General features: G+C 41.9%; 1 protein-coding gene and 1 pseudogene across 2 annotated transcripts in view; both read right to left on the bottom strand.

The window, feature by feature from the left end:
• CSMD1 (CUB and Sushi multiple domains 1) overlaps positions 1–22,800 on the bottom strand; it is a 1,658,539-nt gene that overhangs the window by 379,824 nt on the left and 1,255,915 nt on the right. The window lies entirely within an intron of this gene.
• LOC146066082 (U2 spliceosomal RNA) lies at positions 7,386–7,557 on the bottom strand (annotated as a pseudogene).

Genomic DNA, 22,800 nt, shown 5'->3' with positions numbered 1-22,800 from the left:
AGAATGATCTGCCGCATGGAATATTGCCTGTTAAATTGAGGAACCAATTCCCTATCCTCAACAGTAAAACCACTGTCCTGAATCCAGGGACTAATGTGCGTCAATTGCGAAGCCAGGTAATACAATTTCATGTTAGGCAGGGCCAGACCCCCTTTAATTTTGTCTCTACACAGGGTAGCTACCTTTACCCTGGCACGTTTATTTTGCCAAATAAAAGAGGAAAAAATACCGTTGATCTCCTTAAAAAAATTATTACTAATATATACTGGTGAGTGATGAAGAGCATACAATATCCTAGGAAGGATGGCCATCTTAATCAGGTTGACCCTGCCAATCTGGTTAATAGGTAGCTTCATCCATCTTTTAAATTTATTTCGAATATCTTGTACTAAAGGAATCAAATTATCCTGAATGTATTCCTTAGAGTTCGCAGATACGTAAACTCCCAGGTATTTAAATCTTGTGACTCTTTTTATTGGAAAATTTGTTTGTATATTAACTGTGCCCCTTCCTACTAACAAAAAGTTAGATTTGTCCCAATTCATGGAGATCCCTGAGTACCGACCGAATTCCTCCAGGCACATAAAGACTGTTGACAAATCTCTAACACGGTTCGAAATACCCACCAGTAGGTCGTCGGCGTATAAAGAAACCATGTTATTTTTACCCTCCTGGCATCCGATGTTAACGCCCAGTTTTGCTCTTAACGCACAAGCCAGGGGTTCCACCGCCACCGCAAACAGTAGTGGGGATAGGGGACACCCCTAACGAGTACCCCTCGCAAGATCGAAGGAAGATGTTACATACCCGTTAATAGAGACTCTCGCCGCCGGTTTTTGATACATCAACTTAATACAGTTGATGAAGCCGTCTCCAAAACCGAAGGCTCTCAGAGTCACCCACAAATACTCCCATTCTATAACATCGAATGCTTTTTGCGCGTCAAAAGAGGCAACCGCGGCCAACGTACTTCCTGCATCAAAGCTCTGAATGTAGGAATATACTCGTCTTAAATTGACCGCGGTAGATTTTCCCGCTCTAAAACCGGTTTGGTCCGGATGCACAATATGGTCCACCATCCTTCCCAACCGTATAGCCAGAATTTTTGCAAATATTTTTGCATTCGTATTCATAATGGAAATAGGGCGATAGGATTCTAATTTATGTTGGTCCTTCCCAGCCTTCGGGATCATTGAAATTACGGCAGCAGACATGGTGGGTGGGAAAGACCCCTCTTTTAGGATGGTGCTGAATAGCGTCAACAATTCGGGTGCCAGAGTCTCCATGTGCCTCTGGTAGAACTCGGCCGGTAATCCGTCTAAACCTGGCGCTTTATTTCTAGGAAGATTTTTAATCACTGTTTTAATTTCTTTTATACTAATGGGAGAATCTAAATAATCTCTAGCCTCATCAGATAATTTAGGTAGATTTAAGGAAGATAAGAATTTCATAATGGAGCCAGCGTTGATATGCAACTGCGAGCGGTAAGTATCAGCATAAAAAGAACGAAAGGCAGCTGCAATGGCGGGGGTATCAGTCAAGTTCTCTCCTGATGGTAGATTAATACTAGCAATGGTTCTAACGGGAGCTTCCTGTTTAACTAGGAGTGCTAACCATTTGCCAGCTCGATCCAAATTAGCTGACCTACATTGGTCACCCACCGTAACCCTGCGAGATTCAACATCGAATTGGTAATCAACCATTTCTTGCTGAGCCACCTGCCATGTTCGCCTATCTACTTCCGAGCCCAATGTTATATAGGTAGCCTCGCTTTCCGTAACGGCCCTTTCTAGGCCTTGAGATATCAACCGATGAGTTTTCTTAGCATGGGCAATTTTGCTAATTAGTACGCCCCTAGCGAAAGCCTTAAAGGCTTCCCAAACGAAAATCGGGTTGGCTGTGCTGTTATTAATTGCAAAGAATTCATTAAACTTATCATTTAGTACCTCCTGATTGCCTAGCTGTGTTAGCCAGAACGGCCGAAGCTTCCAATAACTGAAACCCTTATCTATGTCCAAATCCAGTTCCACCACTATAGGGGAGTGGTCGGATACTCCCCGGGGTTTGTATTCAATATGCTGCACCCTGCTTAACAACCCTTGGGACACCAACACCAAATCAATTCTTGACCAGACGTTATGCGTACTGGAATAACAGGAGTATTGTCTACTGGCTGGGTATTTCATACGCCAAGGATCCGACCAACCCAGGTCTCCCAAAAAATCTCTAAATTTACTATTTTCCTGTTTCCAATTGGAGTGGGGTTTCCATCTATCTAGAACTGCATCGATAACTTTATTAAAATCCCCCAAAACAATGGTTTGTGCCTCCGGAAAATCGGCAACAAATTCAGCCGCCTCTTTAATCACATCGTAGGAAAACGGGGGTGGTATGTATACTGAAAGGATGCACAACCTAAATCGTCCGACACGGCCTTCCAAAAATACATACCTTCCCTGCGGATCAGTTTTTACTGACCCCAAAACAAAGGGACATCCTTTCTTAATTAAGATAGACACTCCCCGAGACGTGGACGTGAATGGGGCATGAAAGAGAGAGCCAAGCCAAGAACGCTTCAGAGCGGACAACCTATCCCCTACCAAATGCGTCTCCTGAAGACAAATTATATCCGCTTCGTACTTTTTAGTTTGATTTAACACTAAGGCGTGCTTAACTCTCTCATTCAGTCCCCTCACATTCCAACTCACTATCCGAATTCCCACTGAATTTCAAGAAAGATTATCCAACAGTAAGCATAAAGAAAACACTTAAACTGGGTGCGGCCTACAACACTTACACAACAACACAAATACACTCCCCACCCAACCTCCCCCCACCCTGTATGTCCTAGCCTAGGCATACCTTACCCACCAATTCCCTTCCTCTTCTTGGGACTTTAAATCTCAACCACTTACCCCCCCCCCCTCCACTTCCCCCCGTATGAGAAAAGGAAAAGAAAATAGCCCAACATTATATCAGGTGTCCCCAGACCTCCAAGAACCCACCCAACCGCACTTCACTTATTCATTATGGCAGCTGCTAACAAAACTTTAGGCAACTTTGTTCTTATTTGGCTAAGACTTGACGTTTTCCAGGTTTGATAGAGTCCAGCCAGGCAGCCGCCTCAGCAGGCACCGCAAAAAACTTTGTTTCTCCTTCATACACCACCCTCAAGGTCGAGAGGTACTGCATGTTGTATTTTAAGCCCAGTTCTCTCAAGCGGGATTTCACATCAAAGAACTTTGCCCTATCACGCTGAACCTCAATAGGGAAGTCAGGAAAAATAGCGATTCTTTTTCCGTTATATATCAACTCTCCTTTTTCTCTAGAGAGCCTCAGCACTGTATCCCGGTCTTTGAAATGGAGTATCTTTGCAATCAAAGTCCGAGGCCTGGCCCCCGGTATTGGGGCACGCCCGGAAATTCGGTGCGCCCGTTCAATTGAGAACTGTGGTGAGAACACTTCTCTCCCGAATGTCTGCACCAACCAATCTTCCAAAAATTTTTCCACCTCCCTGCCTTCCGCACGCTCGTCAAAACCAATAAAGCGCACATTATTGCGCCTTAACCTCCCCTCCATATCTGTTAATTTTGATCGAAGCCCGCGTATATCAGCAGTAATCGCTTTCACTTGGTTACTGAGGGGGGTAACACAATCCTCCAGGGCAGATATTCTACTTTCCACTTCTACCAGCCTAGTACAGGTTTTTTCCATATCTTGCTTTATTGAGGAAATGTCCACCTGTACCACGCCCAGCTGCTCAAGAAGTTTAGACTCACACTTTCCCACAGCATACAATACTTGCTGTAACGTAACCTCTGGGGGGGTCTGCACCTGCCCACCCTTGGCTGGAGAGGGCGAGGGTGTGGCTGCTTGAGATGTATTGCTCAGCTGCGATTGATTACGAGCAAACTTCTCCAATTTTGCCGCAGCAGAGCTTTGGCCAGTCTTGCCCATATTTGCGATTGTAATTGCGGCACAACAGCCAGATTATGAAAAAGAAAGTGAAGGAAAGGCGGCTGACTCCTAAAGGTACAGTAGCCCAGCACACCTACAAAAAATCTCTGCCAGTATAGTAGTCAATTCGAACTGCCGACACAATCCCCCTGCTTTCTCACCCCCTGCACCTCCTCTGTCAGGGCATTTGAGACAACAGGTGTACACTCCGTTAGGGGGTCACAGAGTATCTGAGCGTGATCTATGTACCCCGTCGAAGATGTTCCAAGTAAAGCTCTATTGGGGGGTGGGCTGCCGTCTCTGTCAGGAGTATTATATTACCACCTTGGCAAAAAAAGTCAAAACAACCCGGTAAAAACCCGAGTACCTTGGAGGAGGTTAATCACCAAGCCTGCTGTATTATATCCTATTGATGATATATGTCCGCACTCTCATACTGTTAGGCAATGTTAGTAACGCTGAGCCAAGATCCGTTGCTACCAATTGTTGTAGGTTTGTTAGTGGAGCCAAGTATATCGCAGGTAATGATATTTGGCAGCAACTGGTTAGCTGCTGCTACTCACTGTTCGATGACTTGCTCACTAATACAAGGACAGACCACCGGAACACTGTAGGTCCCAGCCAGGGACAGCAACTCAGCTCAACTGACCACTCATGGCTTAGGCTTGATCCAATGCAGATCAGTAGCGTTCTGCTACTGCTCCCCTCCAGCCGTCCACGGCGGACCCAGAAGCAGGAGTCTCCGACAGACCAGGCACAGCCAGCCGCATGGAGCCGGGCAGGACGCCGCCGGATGACGTCACACGCCGGATGCCGGGGGAGCTCTGTGACAGACCAGGACGCAGCTCACAGCGCCGCCACCACACCGCAGTCACGGCCAGGGACAGCAAAGATCTCTCGGAGTCCGCGGGACAGAGCACCAACGCAGTGAGTGGAGCGTGCAGCGGGGAAAGTCAAATCCTCAGGTGCCGCTGGGAGGAATCATAGGGCCGGGGGACACCAGCATTAACCGGGAGGCATGGAGGGGGAAGGGAGCACGCTACCTCACGTACGTGCCTCCGTGGCCCGCCCCTTCCTCAACCCTCCCACTCTCAATGAGAAAATATTTAAAGTAAACATTGTCAAATATTGAATATTTGAATCAAATAATCTGTAAATGATGCATACACTTTACATAATAATAAAAATACATAGTAGAGCCAAGAATGGTTGAGACATACAAGATATTTTCTTAAATAACACAATTATTAAATATATTTATTTTATAAAATGATTCATAAAAAGAAAATGCAAGCTATTGTATAAAAAAAAATAACATTTGTGCTTGTGCTGAGAACCAGTTCAAAATCGAGACAATTATATTAAACATTAAAATTCTACTTATGCTTTTATAAATTCATATCAACTATGAAGATAAGCTATGTCAGTTTATTATGCAAATTTTGAGGAATTCATTCAAGATATCTACTAAAAATCACAATGATATGATGGGGAAAATATTTTAATATGTTCTTGTTAATAATTTCAAACTATGATTTCTGATTTATGTAGTATCCTGCTGTGTTCTTCAATAGCTTAGCTTTGGAGTCTAAATATATTTATCTTATGGTTTACCAAAATTTTTAAAATATCTTAGGACTCATTGAAAAGTTGGATGTACTGTACATGTATTTTGTGAGATACACATCACCATGCACACATCAAAAATACACCTGCCTATCTAATATGGATAGACCCTAATGTATACACGGGAAATCGCCACTGTGAATCACTTAGAGCCTCAATACACCTTATACCAGATTTCTATGATGTGTTTGCATAATTTGCATGCTGTGAGGCCGCTGGGCAGCCTTTGGCATATGAGAGACTACAGTTGCAATTTTGCTTTATTTTTTATTAAAACTGCAAATTAAACTGAATTAGCACCTTAGACAGTACTTTTTAAAGCAATAAAAGTATAAAAAAGCGTACAAAATGTTATACACATCAATACAATTAAAACCCAATTTAAAAAAATAGAAATTTATAATAAGCTACTCAAATCTTTCTTCTGGAGATTCCTCAGCTCTGGCAACAGCATGAGCTGTGCAATTATGTTCCGGCCTTGCATTTCTCTCTTACTCAGATTCTACAGCAATGGCAACAGCATGAGCTGTGTGATCATGTATATAAAGACACATTTTCCCTTTTATATATTAGATTCCAATAATTAACTTCCTCAAAATAGCCCAATTTGAGTATAATCAGAGAACAGAAGTAATTGGAGGCTCTACCAACATTCCTCTGGTAAGAAAATAAAAATAAAATTGGCAATTTCAGATGAGTTTGAAAAAAATCAGGAGCCCGAGGTGTGCTCCCTACCACCAGTGCTGTGCCTAAACACATGCAAAGGGGGCCGTGCGTTCGAATTGGGCTTTCTCCCGAAGGAGAAGGGCCCCGTTTTTCCCCTAACCCCTCTCAACCATAAGGCCGAAGAGGGGAAAAATAGGGAACGGTGGGTCCTCTTTGCCAAACCTTAGAGAGACCCTCATTCCTCAACCCCCGGAAGGGTTAGGACGGTGGGTCCTCCGCACCCAAAGGTTTGGAGAGACCCTCAGTAGACTTCCCTCCGCCTTGCGGCTCGGGGTCGTCCTCGGGGGACCGAAGCTCTCCCCAAAAGGCGAGAGCTTCGGCACATTGGAGAAATGGAAGGCCCGAAAGGGTCGACCACACTACCCAAAAAACGTGACAAACTACAAAAAAACAAGGAACAAGAAAAGTGACAAACGTGAGAGGGGAAGAGAAATAAATAAATAAAGAGACCCCAGCCAGAGGGCCGGGGTGGGGGTGTGAAAAATTGTCCTACCCCCTCCAAAAGGACGAGGTAAGGACATGAAGTGCTAACCTAAAGGGAAGTGCGCAGTGCTAGTGCCATACTAGTGCAAGGTGACTTGGGATCACCTGTGCATGTTCGGCATCCCTGAGTTTCCCCGGGGGCACAGTGCAGCCTCGGACTCCAGGCAGCCAGCCAGTCAGCGTCCGACCAAGTGTTTCTCTGCCTCACCAGCAGGCCCTTTCTGGCCCCCCGGCATGGGAATGGATACTCCACCGGGCTTTTCGATGAGTCTCCCCCGCAGCGGCCGAATAGACCAACTGAAGGAGAAGAAAGCACCTACTCAGTCCCGACGTTTCACCTCTCCCAGGGATTGAGTACTGGGCTGGGCTTTTCGCTGTCTCTCTGGCCGAGGGAACTGGGAACCCCCAGACCAGAGAGCAATCTATTCGGTCCCAGCTTTTCCCGACTTCCTGGGAGTGGATACTAGACCGGGCTTTTCAAGTGACTCTCCCTCAGAGGCTATAGACCCCCGAACAAGAGCCCCATCTACTAGGCCCGATGCTTCTCCCCTCCCTACCAGTAGGAGGGTGTGTACCCCCCCCCTACGGCAGGATGAAGATACTCAGCCTTGCACCCGCCCAGAATATGAGGTATTTCAGGTCCTCAGCTCAGTAGCAAGGTGGTTTAGTCCAGCCTTTCTCTATTCTCTGCCAGGGGGGCGGTCCAGACCCAACTGATAAGAACAGATACTACACTTGATCTTAGCCAAAAGGCAGAGAAGCGATATATAAATTATACATGTATATATTATACATTATATACAATTTCAGATTGTATAAAATATGTCCCCACTATTTTCTATGGTATTGTCCAACTGCATTTCACTGTTGAGACCATTGAGGAAACTGACATGTGACTTAAAGAGAAGAAAATACAATTAGCATTTGGAAAGATAAAGTAAGGTATTTAACCCACGATTATGCTAACTAATGGGGCATGATTTGACTGGAAGAATGCAATTAAAGGGTTTCTAAAAACAAACTAGCTACAGTATGTGATGTGCAGTGTGAACAAAAGTTGCCAGCCAACCCTCCTTATAAACATTGTGGACTTTTTTCAAACCATGCATAGAGACATATAGGGCTCACGTCAACACTGCAAACTGCAGGAAGAACATGCGGAATGAGCCAATAAACTTATTTGCATATCAATGCACTGTTTCCACCTGTCTTCAGAAGAGATCAATGATATTGTCTGTTTGATGCATAAACCTTGAGAATTTATCAATATAACCACACTTAAAAATGACCCCAATATGTTAAAGTGTTTGTTTTGTTTTTTTTCTTTTTCACATTGGCATTGTATAGATTTTCTTTTCCTTAATATACGTACTCTAAACTAAGCAGAAATATTTATTGGCCTTAGATCCAACAAACATAAAAATAAATTGTATAATCTGAAAGTCACAATAGTACTTATCAGTTCAGTACATCACAGATCCCCAACACTATCTGGGTCATTTTGACTTTTGAATCCAGTGCTCCAGTTACAAATATAATATGGAATGTTCAAGTGTTGTAAGCACACAGCTCAATTTTTCCCTTGAGAAATTCCATTATACTGAAGTCCTCATGAATCAGAAAATTGAAAAAGTCATTTACTTGTGGAAAGCTTGACACAATTCTAAATGTAGAATGTGCTTTTTTTACAGTTTGTCTTTTGATAAACAAAAAAACATCAGGGAATTTCTTGTTGCATATTTTAAGTACATTATCGCTGTGCTCCTTTTTAATTTAATTACTGTAACTAGGCTGGCTGTAATTAAAACAATAATTACATTAGTTATACTAATGTAAGGTTAGAGACCAATATTATTGGGGACATTTACCATAGCTTGGAGAAAGATGAAAGCTCCTAACTGTCATTGCATAGGTGTGCTAAGGGAAAATATGTTTTGAGTGACTTTCTAGTCTAGGACAACCCCCTCCCTTTAAGAACCTGAGAGACATTACTAATCTTATTGATTAGTTTTCAATTCATTTTATTTCAAATAGGCATTCATGGGGTCTGAATTTATGAAGTGTGCTGGTCCATGTAGTGCCACAAGGAGGATCTAAGGGTAACTCCTGTTAAGCTTGCTCTCAATTTAGATATACAGTATGTGTATGTTCTATTATCATGTAGCTTTTCAGTAGTTAATTATATCATACTGATATCATATAATGTAAGGACCTCCAGTATTAGCAAAGCCTTGAAGTGACCTTTAGGCTTACCATATCTTTTCAAATATGTGTAACTAAAATCTCTAAATGTACCTATTACCATCAGTTTTTTTTCAAATATTATTGCTAATGCTGCTTAGTGTGCTGGGGGAAATGTTTTGTGTGCCTTTCTAGTCTAGAACAACACCTTCTCTTTCTGGATCTAAGGGACATTACTAATTTGATTGAGCAGATTTAAGTTGTTGTAGGTTATACTATATGCTAAGGAGCAGATGTACTGGATCCTGGAGAGTGATAAAGTGGAGAATGAGAAACTAAAACCATCAGCTCCTAACTAATTTAACATGGTTATAGCCTGTGCTATTTTTCAGCAGGAACCAACAGGAACTCAGTTCCAGAACCTCTAATTAAATATGACATCATCAGGAACTAAAAATGTACTTTCCATAAGATAAGTTTTATTTTAAAGTCACCTATGAGTGCCTTTGTTTCTAAATACAATATATACATCTATCTCTCCCTCCCTCTCTTTATTATATATATAATTTTTCTTTAATTGATCCACCCCCAGACCTGGAGTTCCTGCACCTATTTTTAAAGAAAAATAGTACTGGTTATAGCCTAATGTGGGAATGGCAGGCGAAGAGCATTGACACCCACTTTGAAAATGTGACGGCCAGCACAAGGTAATTCAGTTTTATTATAAAAACACAGGAAATTACAATGTTTCAATCTAAACTGAACTTGAAAACGTTGTTTTAATTTACACAGACTTCTACAATGGGTACATATTTTTGAATAATAAAAAAGTAATTTTGTTTTATGAACAAAGAAAATTACATTTACTTATTCAGAAATTGTTAGAATACACTAATATTATTTAACCATGACCTGTTTAAGTCTAAGCACATATTTTGGATGATATTGTTGCCGTTCTCAATTAATTAAACTGCTTAAAGTAGAATACAACATAGGTCATTTGCCCTTTGTTCTAATAGATTTATATCACATAAGAAGTTTGCTCCGTAGCAAGTCACTAAACTAATTAAGATGTTAAGGTGTTAAGATGGGTTATACAGTATTTCGCTAGAGTACCTATTGATTCTGTTTCATTTTCTTTCACTTTACTGTGCTTAATTTGCATGTTGCCTAATCATGACTTTAATAATGTCTTAGCAAGAACATCATGGTCATATTAAAGTACAATCCAAACCGTTAGTTTTAAAGAATAAAGTAGTTAATTTGTACTGAATGAATATTCTGAAATCTTATACAAAAAAAAAAAAAAAAGCAGAAAAATTACAGTGAACAAGTTTTTTTTAACTACCTAATATATTTCACTGCTTTATTTGTTTTTTTATTCCATAAATGAAAGTGCTTATAACGTAAAAAATGTGTACGACATAAACGTCATAATACAGGTTGAATAACTTTTACCCAAAATGCCCGGGACCGGAAAAATTTTTGGTAATGGATTATTCTGTATTTTGGAATATTTTTATATTTCAATGAACCATCTTCAGGTATCTTGCATTTATTTTGTATAAACACATCAAACACATGAAATACACACAAATATATTTCATTTGTGCATAAACATGAAACAAATTTTGTGTACTATATCAGGCAATAAATTTAAATGCCAAGCAATCATTTTCTTGCACATGCAGTATTTAGTGCCAGTGACATTTAGGGGGGTATTCAATGTCAGGGTCACGGCAGTCGAGCTTGCTCGACCGCCGTGACCCAGTCCCATTCTCGGTCAGCTCGACCGAGAACACGCAGGCGGGATTCAATGTCCCGCCTGCCGGGGAGCGAAAAGGGGGCGTGGCCGCGAGTTGCGGCCGGGAAGAGGCGAGCTGCAGCCGGCAGCTCGTCACTTCCCGGCTGTTCTCGGCAGAAAGAGCCCGACAGCTAGTGATGTCGGGCTCGTTCTGCCGAGATACCCTGCTCAATGCTGTTGGGGAAGACAGCATTGAATAGGACCCGGTGGGCATCTCCCCGATGGGAAGTGCTCGCCGGAGATTGAATATTCCCCATAATGTCCACTGTAGTACAAGTTACAGATGTACCCAGTAGGTTTTTAAAAAAACATTCTGGAAACTGGTTTTCAGAATACAATAATTTGGATAATGAATATTTGGATAATGGATACTCAAACTGTACTGTATAACCATGGTGTCTGCGCAGGAATGTTTCAGAAGTAAAAAATTGCTGCCTGCTTTCCAGGTAGTGTCGCTACACAATATTCTTGAGGTGTTTGGTAATGGTTGTGCTAATTTCCATGTTTACATAACATTTGTACATTGTTTATAAAAATATAAAGCAAATTTGCACCACTTTATTGATATTACACTGTAAGATTTCAGTGCAGCAGTGGCGTAACAATAGCCCCACTGCTGGGTACGGAAGTAAGGCATTGAGGGTACGGGGAAGGAGGGGGGCATGGGCAGCGTGTGGCCAGTGTGATGGTGGAAGTTCTGCTGAGATGACTTTATAAATGTGCTTGAGCTCACATATCACATCTTCTTCTGCAAGGTGGAGAAGCATGTGGCAATAAGGTAGTCCTCATTCCTGGAATTTGATGACAGATAGGTAATGAATTAACTTTACAAAAAGTCTTTCTTGGTCAAATCAGAAATTAGTTAATCAAGCTTTGCTTTAATGCTCAAGCAGTAAGTTCATGTCTGAAGTTGAACTGAGTTGAGTATCTAAAATTCTCAGTTGCCCCTTTCCATTTTGGATTACATGTGAATGTGATGAACAGTGATGGTTTGCTAAATGCTGCGGCTAAAGCCAAACCATCTTGGAAATTAATGTTCATGTTTCTCTATGATCCTTGGAAGGACAAAGCTATTCTTATACCATCCAATTTCTCCATAAGAAAACATTTCAGGGTATAGCACAATGACATTATGTTGATTCAGATGGTTGATATATATGAGGTATTCAGTCCTAGATTCCTTAATGAAAACCTTCAAGGATGGCCATCTTTGTTCATTATAATTGCAGTGATTTTATGTGCTGAAGGCAAATAGAAATGGTTCTTGGGTACTCTTTACCTAGAAGGGCGCCCGCGATTAGAATCGCGGGCGTCGGGAGTAAAAAATCGCGGTCATCGCGGGTAAATCGCGGGTACATAAAAACGGGTGCCCGCGATGACCGCGATTTTCCCATAGGGAACAATGTTAAAAAGGATGATTGACCGCGATTTTACATTCAATGCTTCAATGGCCGCAATTTGGCCATAGGAATCAATGTTAAATGGGCTACAGAGCCCAAATAGGCACAATTAACACTTAAATGTCCCCCCAAATTTTTAACGCCACCCCACGATCCACGCCAACCCGAAGCGTGGTGAGCGCAGCGAGCCCGCGAGGGGCGGCGGTAGGCATCCTCCGACCTTTTCATGCCCTACTATCCACGTCGGCGTGGAGTTGAGAATAGAATAGTGTGGCGAGCGCAGCGAGCCACCGAGCCCGAAGCGTGGCGAGCGAAGCGAGCCCCGCGAGGGGACGCGGATACCTTCACAGGTAAACGCGTCCCTTCGCGGGCTTCACAGGTGTCCGCGTCGCCACGGACACCTGTGAAGCCCGCGAGGGGACGCGTATAACTGTGAAGGTATCCGCGTCCGCTCGCCACGCTTCGGGCTCGGTGGCTCGCTGCGCTCGCCACACTATTCTATTCTCAAATCCACGCCGACGTGGATAGTAGGGCATGAAAAGGTCGGAGGACGCGTACCGCTGTGCTCGCCACGCTTCGGGTTGTCATGGATCGTGGGGTGGCGTTAAAAATTTGGGGGGACATTTAAGTGTTAATTGTGCCTATTTGGGCTCTGTAGCCCATTTCACATTGATTCCTATGGCCAAATCGCGGCCATTGAAGCATTGAATGTAAAATCGCGGCCAGCACTAAATTTAACATTAAACCCTATGGGAAATCGCGGTGATCGCGGGCATCGCGTCGCGGCCGTTAATGTACTGCCCGCGATGCCCGCGATCACCGCGATGGGCGCCCTTCTAGGTAAAGAGTACCGGTTCTTGCTCTGGTCATGGATGTCAGGCTGAGTAAAACATTTGAACTTTACATGGCTTTCTGCCTTCAATAAGTGTTAGTTTGTTTTCTGCCTTCTCAACTTCTGCTAATATTGTGTACTTGTGGACTGAAGGATTTGCTTTGAGCAAAAAAATTTCATGCAGTTTTGCCATCAGATTAGGATTGCAGCTTGACTTCCATTTAATCCTCATAAAGTTGTGCATAAGATTGATCAGAAGTGTACGGGGTATGCAAAGGTACACATTTGAAATGGAGCTGGACATTGATCTTGAAAGTATATGAGTCACATCATCATAAAGCTTAATTTGCAACAAAGGGAACGGATGACATTTTGTCTTTCCTCATGTTGCCAAAAAAATTGGCAAATTACTTCAGAAGAATTTCAAGTAATGGGTGAGAAAGTCAGTGACAGGAGAACTTTTTGATATGGAAACAGCTACTAAAGTGAAACTCTGTTTTGGTGCTAACCTTTTCCCAATCAAAATATGAAGCTCTGCAGAACTCACATTCGAAAGAGGATGTAGATAGTAATAACCCACAGAAAAAACAGTATTGAGTGCACTGCAAAGGTGTATTGTATGTTTCTTATAGCTGGCATCTATAGAGAATCACTTCTGATTCTTCTTTCTTTGAGATATCAGGAAAAAATGAAATAGGCAAAGTCCTCAGAGTGTTGAAATCGCAATTGGATTATTGTCTCCCTGATGTCCCAGGCCCTGCTGAAATCAGGAATTTCAATGTTTGCCATCAATGGCTATATTTTGGTTGGCTTTTTGGAGGTTGATGGCTGCAGACTAGATAGCCAGTAAAACTTAGTTTGGTTGTAAATTTTGTTGGAATGAGATTTGACATATACAGTGTTTGCGACCCATTCATTGCTCATGCCATCTAGTAAGGTTGTTATGTTTATTTTTGTGTCAGAGATACTCTTTAAGTGGAAGTACTGTATACAATAAAGTGTTAAATTACTTTAGGACTGGTTATAGAACACCATTCATACACCAAGGGCCTTATTCTGGTTAAATCATAGAGGCAAATTCCTTCTCAAATGGACAAAATCATGCGCACTGCAGATGGGGCACATATAACATGTGCAGATAGAATAAGGTTTGGGTGAGGTTTTTCTTTAAAGTGAGATCTATATTGCAGTGTAGAAATAAAGCAGTCAGCATTTCCCCTGCACAGAAACAAAATAACTCACCCAAATCTAATTATATCTGCACATGTTATATCTCCCCCCCCCCCCACCCCTGCAGTGCACATGGTTTTGTCCATCTGTAAAGGAATTTGCCTCTAAGGTGGATATTCAATCACCGGCGAGCATCTCCCGTCGGGAGATATTCGATGCAGTCTTCCTTGACATCATTGAGCACGGGATCTAGCAGAATGAGCTTGACTTCACAAGCAGTAGGGCTCGTTCTGCCGAGAATGGCCAGGAATTGCCAAGCTCACGGCCGCAGCTCGACTATTCCCGGCCACTTCTCACAGCCATGCCCCCTTCTCACCCCACAGCAGGCAGGATATTGAATCCCGCCTGCTTGTTCTCGGTCGAGCTGACCGAGAACAGGACTGGGTCATGGCTGTCGAGCCAGTTTGACAGCCATGACCGGTAGATTAAATACTCCCCCTAAGAGTGAACCAGAATAAGGCCCCAAGTCTGACACTGAACTGAGTGCTTTATGTACAGTAGATAAGGATGGTAATCCTCTTCATAAGGTAAACAAATAAAGTGAATATTTTGGCTCTAGAGGCAGAGCAAATACTCTCATTGCCTGTACACGTTTCTTACATAGACTTTAAATGAGAACTTTTTGTCTAATTTTTGTCCCAAATCTCATTTTCGTTTTTGATTGTAATATCTACATGGTAATATTTTTCTTTCATACCTCAACAATTTTTTTTTACTTTCAGCCAATCTCTCAAAATATTTATCACAGTAAAAAAACGGTACTTATGTATTATCTGGGCTCCCATGTTAAATGCACCCCATTTTTTCATACCCCTACTATCCAACTACGCATGGAGTTGATTTTATATAGTGTGGCGAGCGCAGCGAGCCACCGTGCCCGAAGCGTGGTGAGCGCAGCGAGCCCCGCGAGGGGACGCGGTCTCATAAGAAAAACGGGAGCCCAGATATTACATAAGTACCAAAAAAACTTTATATAATTCTTATGGAGGATATAATACTCTCCCAGTTATCTCCTGGTTACCAATAATGGCTGAGGTTACATTCATGTTCTATTGATATTTTTTTCTTTTATGAAACAGTACAGGACTTTTGTGTTAAAGTAAGGACTTAGAGGGTGCAATGGTTAAGTGGGATACCACCCAGGGTCCTTGAAAGATGCTAATGGAAATATAATGTAATAAACCTTTACATTACTGAAAGTGGACAATAAAATACTTTAATAACAATGTTGCAGTTAAGAACAAATCAAGGTGTATATTCTTTTCTGAACATTCAATTGCGTGGTTTACAGTCAAATGGCAAACTCCATATGGGGTGTATCCATTAGCAGTCAAAATACCCAACGTGAATGATCTAATGACTTTATCAGGGGCATACCACAATGGAAGTAGTACAAAATTTTATCAGGACATCAGAAGAGCTCCTGTACTTCTCTCACGATTTGTGGATGAGAAGGACAGGAGCTCATATTTGAGGGCAGACTTGCTAAATATTGCTGCCCCATTGTGAAAAAATTTGGAACCAATAAAACCCTGGTCCTTTTCCACTTTTACAATGCCATTTTAATCATTTTTATTGTATGTACCTTAAACAACATTACCTTATCTTCTGATAACACATTGTTATTAAAGTATTGTATTGTTTTTTTTTTCAGTACTGTAACAGTTTATTACAAGGTATACATATTTGCATATTTCAAGGACCCTTGGTGGTATCCCACTTGCCCATTGTGCCATCTGAAAATTCTATATTCTACTGTTGCCCTATCCCTTAATACCAGGGGGGACTCATCAGAGTTGCTTTCCCCTTTCCCTCATAATGTAATTTGAGACCTTACAAAACCATGTGTATATATATTTATACACACACACAATAGAAGTAGAGGTGCACAGATGCTAATGTAACATAAAGTGATACATATAAAAAGTACTCCACACACAATAGAAGAGTGGCAACAATGTGTAATAAAATTAGAAACATACAAAAAAAGAAAAAGAAAAACTTGAGTTGTCAGTGCTGCTTTTTTACATCTATAAGCTATTTTATAGCCAAAGAGGGCAAGGAGCCCTAACATTAGGAGAGGGAGACTAGCAGGGGTGAAATCGTCACACTTGCAAAAACAGGAGGGCTACTCTGTATCTTTTTCAACTAGGAATTTAACAGATTTATGAAAATTGATATGAATGAAACAGATTCTGTCTTTTTAAGCCTATGAGCTAACAGACATCAACCAATGAAAAGGCATAGTTTGTATACAATCTGTGTTGAAATATAATCCGGTAACGGATACCTCTATACTAGACATGTTTGAAAGCATACATTAAAGGATAGCAGCCCTTATTCATATGCGGTTTCAATGCTGATGCAGCAGCAATCTTTTTAAGCAAAGAAAGAGCCACTGCAAATGTAGAAGCCACCCACAAGCCAAAAGAGATGCCCACCAATACCATTGTTACAATCTCAGCAACTGCATAATCCATTGCAACACAACAAAGATGCCAGGAACATTGACTCCCTGAGTGCCTCCATGGCCCAACAGAATGGCTGCAGGAGGTGATATGATGGTGCATGTTTTATGCGTATGAGATCACAGTTGCATATTGTTACAAGCCCTGAAAATAGTATTGACACACCTCAATTTTTGCAGACACACTCCCATACACCCCCTAAATGGTATAGTGGCAATCACTCTGTGACTTACTGTGAGCAACATCACAAAGGTACTTTCTGCCAAAAATCGCTCCGTTGCAACACCATTAAAATTGCAGATGCTATTGTATCAGCCCCAGATATAACATGTTTGCTAAAGGAAGTTACCTAAAATGATGCTAATGTAAGTGTACGGTACAGTACTTGTGTAGATTCATGGTGGCAGTTACGCCATCAGCGTAGTGTCCCTGTCAGAATTGTAGTTAGTCAGAAGTAGCGTAGCATCCCTGTCAGAATCAGTGTAGTGTTCCAGCGGCCAGATTAGTTAGAGTAGTCAGCTAGAAGTAACGTAGTGTTTCCGCGGCTGCTTAAGCGTCCTTGTCAGATCCAGCATAGTCAGTCAGGGGTATTGTAGTCAGTCAGCAGTACATTATATGAGTTATGGATGCTGACAAATTAACTATATTTAACCTGCCGCAGACAAAGGAGGAGTAAGTGAGTTTGTTGCAGCTTCACCACTTTCTCCCTGAGACCAAGACATGTCCTAATGGTCATCCAATGCATCTGAATGTGAAGGAGTGGATGTGGCACTGCCACATCAGAAGCTGCGGCAAAAAGGTTAGCCTCCGGGCCGCACAGTGGTTTAGTGGAAGCCATCTCAAATTCATGATGCTTCTCCGCTTTGTGTTTTGTTGGGCTGAGGAGTAAACCAGCATCATGTTTTGTGAGCGGCATCTGTCCATGTCTAAAATAACCACTGTGCAGTATAATTACTTGATGCAGGAGGCCTGCACCGTTGACCTAATGTCCCAGCCCCAACGCAGGATTGGCGGTCCAGGGAAAATTGTGGAAGTTGATTAGAGCCTGTTTTTGCAGAGGAAAAGCCATGTGGGACAGATTCTGCCTGAACAGTGGATATTCGGAGGCATTTCCAGAGACATTAGTGAGTGCTTTGTGACACCGGTAGAAAGGCGTGACGCCAGCACCCTGATGGCCGCCATCAACCAGTACATTCAACCGGGGATGACATCTACTCCGATTGCTGGCGTGCCTATAACACTGAGCAGCTGAAGCAGGGAGGGTACCACCATGCTCGTGTGAACCACAGGTACAACTTCATTGATCCAGAGACTGGGGTTCACGCACAGAACATCAGACTCCTTTGGGGTTCCTGTAGGTGGCGCAACAAACACCAAATGGGAACTGCGTGCCAGAATCTCGACTCCTACTTACAGGAATTCATCTGACGAAAGACTGTGAGCGCAGAAAACACTTTTGAGCGGATTCTTTATGCCCTTTCTCTACTCCCACAGACTGAAAAAGGAGATGACACAGATACAGAGACAACTGCATCCATCTCTGCTGCAGTTTCTGTCAAAGCTGATTTTGATTAATTACTATTTAATTTTGTTATTTATTCTTGATAATTGTACTGTAATGTGTTAAGTTGCTTTAATTCTTCTTCTTATTATTAACTCAAATCCAGTTACAAGTTAACACATGTCGTCATTACTGTCTCAGATGTATGATATGGCAGGTGAGAATGTGTTCCTGAAACACCCGCACTATCCATGGCAGCCCGAAGCGTGATGAGTGCAGCGAGCCCGAGAGGGGATGCGTTACGCTTCCTCCTTACCTTTTCATACCCCCCCCACTATCCCCGTCGACGTGTAGTTAATTTTATATAGTGTGGCAAGTTCAGCGAGCCACCGAGCCCAAAGTGTGGCGAGCGCAGTGAGCCCTGCGAGGGGACATGGATTACCTTACATGTAATCCGCATCCACTCGCCACGCTTCGGGCTCAGTGGCTTGCTGCGCTCGCCACACTATATAAAATTAACTCCACACCGACGTGGATATTGGGGGTATGAAAAGGTCAGGAGGATGCATAATGCGGCTGCTCGCCATGCTTTGGGCTGTCATGGATAGTGGGTGTTTGAAAAGGAGGCATTTGCTAGTACATAACATGGAACACTGGCAAATGTCTCCTTCATTGTGAATGCACCCCCTCTTTGGACAGGAGGCATATGTGCTACAGAACCCCTAACCCTGTCGCAGGGTTGATGTACCCTGCCGCAATAGTTACTCAGACGGAGCTCTGCATCTCAAACAGATGGAGCACCTCTCCGCCGGCACCAGCATGATCACCTCTCCACCAAAGAGAGGGGATCATTCTGGCAGCAGCGGGCGCCAACGGTGTGAGAGAGTCGCTGACTAGGCTTGCTAGGGACGCCGGGGACAGAGATGCAGTTCCCGGCAACAATACGGTAGTTACTTGTGTAGTTTCATGGCGGCAGCCTACGCTGATAACATAACTTAGGCTGCCGCCATGAAACTACAAAAGTAAGGCAGCGGTTGGGCTATGCTGATAACGTAGCTTAGGCTTCTGCCGTAAAACTACACAAGTAAGGCAGCCGTTGGGCTACGCAATTAGCGTAGCTTCAAACGTAGCATAAGCTGCCGCCATGAAACTACACCAAGTGTACTTATGGAACTGACAAAAATAATTCTGATACTTACAAAAAACATGATTAGTGATAGAGTCTAGAGCACACAATTAAAAGTCTTTCCTGGGAATAGTATTAACTGTGAAAACTGTGTAAATTAGCACAATGAAGATGACAAATATGACAGTGATTTAATCCATATCTTTTGATAAAGCAAAGATCTTAAGTATCATGAAAACAAAAGGGTAAGCCACTTACTAGAAGGCATGCAGAGAGGCTAATTGATGAAGAGCTTTGCTAATGAGAGCTCACTGTGAACGGAGATGCAGCAGCACTGGTTTGCAGGCATATATAGAGATGTAGACAAAGCTGTTACCATCTAAAAAAAATTCTGTGGTACATATAGTTTTTTGTCCAAAGCCCCAGATTGGGAAACATTTTTGCTGCAATAATGTATTGCCGGATATAGATTTTTAGCTGTCTTTGCAATAAATAGACCTCTTAGTAATTGAAAACTCATCTATGTCAATGTGAAAACTACAACCTCACTACCAATAAAAATGCCAATTTATTTACCACGTGCAGCATTAACCCATGTGACATGGGCCCAGATGCACCAAGCTTCAGAAAGCACCTGACATTTTTTTCAAACCCAGCCTGTAGCATGAAAGTGAGGAGCTAATTGGCTGATTGTTTATCACTCTCCACTTTTTGGAGCTTGGTGCATCTGTCCCATAGACAGTAGAAATGTACTATTTTTGTAATCAGTCTGCAAATTTATGATACAGTTTATTGTAATGGCATGATCAGTAACTATGCATATAAGTGTCGCATGCTTATATTCAACATGATAATAGTTAGGCATATTAGGCACATAATTCTAATTGTATATATTTGAATAGTTGCCTATGAAAATAAACATATGCCCTTCAAGTTTAAACATTTAATCATTAATTCTCTATTCGATCCAGAAAATGGTAAAACAAACAACAAAAAAAACCAACATATACTTAATTTTACCTTAAGAAAGGCACATATTCTGTTTGATTAGACACCAGTAATCATATAATTCCCTGGATCAACATTATATTTTGTTTTATTATTACCAGTAGCTCTGTATATGCTGTTGAGTTAGAAAATGTCAAAAGCTTTCTTATATTGTTATACATTATCTGTCAATTCTAGATCTTTGGGGAACATTCCACAGTTTGTACAGGAATTAACCAATTTTGTAGCTAGACATTATATATTCTTCCATTTGCTAGGGATAATTTTGTATTGTCTATGGGGGCATTTGGCAGAGTTCAGTAATACGTTTTTAGTGACTACAGTAGGTCTTCATTTAGGATCTTATTTAACAAGTCACTGTTATCTAAATCATGCAGATTATGTATCCTTAGTGTACTTTTTTTAATAGGCAAAACAGTCTAACCTTTATTTATTAACTCTTTGAGTGACAACATCTCTATGAGAGATGTTCAAAATATCTGCTAAGAATGCCAGTATCCCTCTAATTTGTTATATAAATTAAAATATTTTTTTTTTGTGTATAAAAGATTATATTTCCTATATAAGGTAAACATTACAAGTCATTATGAGGAATAAAAATGTTTATGCCAGTTTCACACCTATTTTGACAAACTCACTTGGCACTCAAAGGGTAAACTCTGAATAGAGACTGTCCCAATTGGTTTATCATATCTACAGATTATGGTGTTAGCCATGGGGGCATTAACACAATCCCATTCTAGCAGCCCCCTTGCTATATCACAGTCATTTACTAAAGTGTCAGAATAGGCATTACTAAAATTTTCACTGGCAAAGTTGCTGTCCTGACAAGACATCAGGGATAAATAAGCTCCACATATATTTTTACTGCTGCTCTATTGAATGTTTAATCTACAAAACAACTGAAGCTAAAGGCAAATAAAAATGAATTGAACAGAGATGGTAGTTTAATATCTGTTTAAGAAACTGGAATTAAAAGTTCCAGTATACTATTAACAGAAACCCCACTGTGTATAAGTGTATTTTCTATTAACTATCCTTTGAGCAGAGCATTTGCATGGCTTTTGATGATAAGCTAGACATCCTGTATTAAGGTATAATAAATCATGTTATGGCATAACAAGCAAATATTCTACAACATACTGTACATTACCATACTAGCTTTTCTAATATGATTTGGTTATCACTTAAAGTAGTTCTATCTAATTTACCTCCTGCCGGGATAGTTCAATGATAACACATGTGTATGCTAATTAATTATCATCTATGTGTATAATCATAATGATTTTGTTTCATAGGAAAATAGAGATTAATGGTGGTGTCCACTTTTGCATCAACTCTTCTGAAACAAAATCTCCCTTGGACTTGTAATTCACCTGTAAAAAGAATGTTCAAATAAAAACACAGACACATTGGGGGAAATTTACAAAGATGTGTATTCTACTTCACATGTGATGTTGCTCTGGGCAACCAATCAGATCCTGTCTACTATCTTCTAGAGGGTGCCAAATAAATAAGAAGTAGATTCTGATTGGTTGCCCATAGCAACATAACATGTGAAGTAGAATACACATCTTAGTAAATTTCCCCCTATATGTTTACCAACTTTGAAGGCACTCTGCAAATTACTAATTCTGATTTCCCACTGCTGAAACGGGTCATTACCTGTTATTTTTAAATGGGTTTTTAAATGGCAAGAGCCACAAAGACCCTTTCCCACTGCAGCTTTTAAACGGTAAATTACCATTTGAAAGCCGTTTTTGGCACATTCACACTGCTGTTTAAAAACCCGTTTAACCCATAAAAAATATGAGGGGGGGGGAATTAAAAAAAAACGGCGTGGGGTCCCCCCCACTGCCGTAACCAGCACCACGCTGAAAGGGCCAGGGCTGATATTAAAAAATCAGGAAACCCGACAAATAGGGCTTCGCTGATTTTTTAAAACCAGCCCCAGGCTCAAGGGCCGGGACTGGTTTGCAAAATACGGGGGACAAAATGAGTAGGGGTCCCCCGTATTTTAAGAACCAGCCCCAGGCACAAACAGCCAGCAGGGTAATGCCACAGCCGAGGGACACTTATTATATAAGGTCCCGCGGCCAAAGCATTAACCCTACCGACCAGTCAGCCAAGAAAGTCGGCTCCTGATTGGCCGCCAGGTGGCCAATAGAATCATTCTGAGGAGAGTCGGGGAAAGATGAATATATCTGCGTCTCTCCAGTGTCCAAACGGGTACCAGCCGGGAGAAGCGCGACTTAAAGAGAAGATGCCGGGATCGTCGTCAGAGGACCAGGTGAGTAGGATTTCCTTCCACAGGTACCCATTTGGATTACTACAGATCCTGGACCCCGGACTCTTCAGCCCTGGAGCCCCGGACCCCGGACTCTTCAGCCCTGGAGCCCTAGACCCAGGATCCAGGGACCTACCTACAGGCTCAAGATAGGTAACTATCAGTGTGTTT

The sequence above is a fragment of the Crinia signifera genome, chromosome 3 (assembly GCF_055691185.1).
Source record: "Crinia signifera chromosome 3, ASM5569118v1, whole genome shotgun sequence".
In the NCBI taxonomy this organism is placed as follows: domain Eukaryota; kingdom Metazoa; phylum Chordata; class Amphibia; order Anura; family Myobatrachidae; genus Crinia; species Crinia signifera.
The sequence above is the reverse complement of the archived record's forward strand: the minus strand, read 5'-3'. Positions and strand labels throughout refer to the sequence as shown.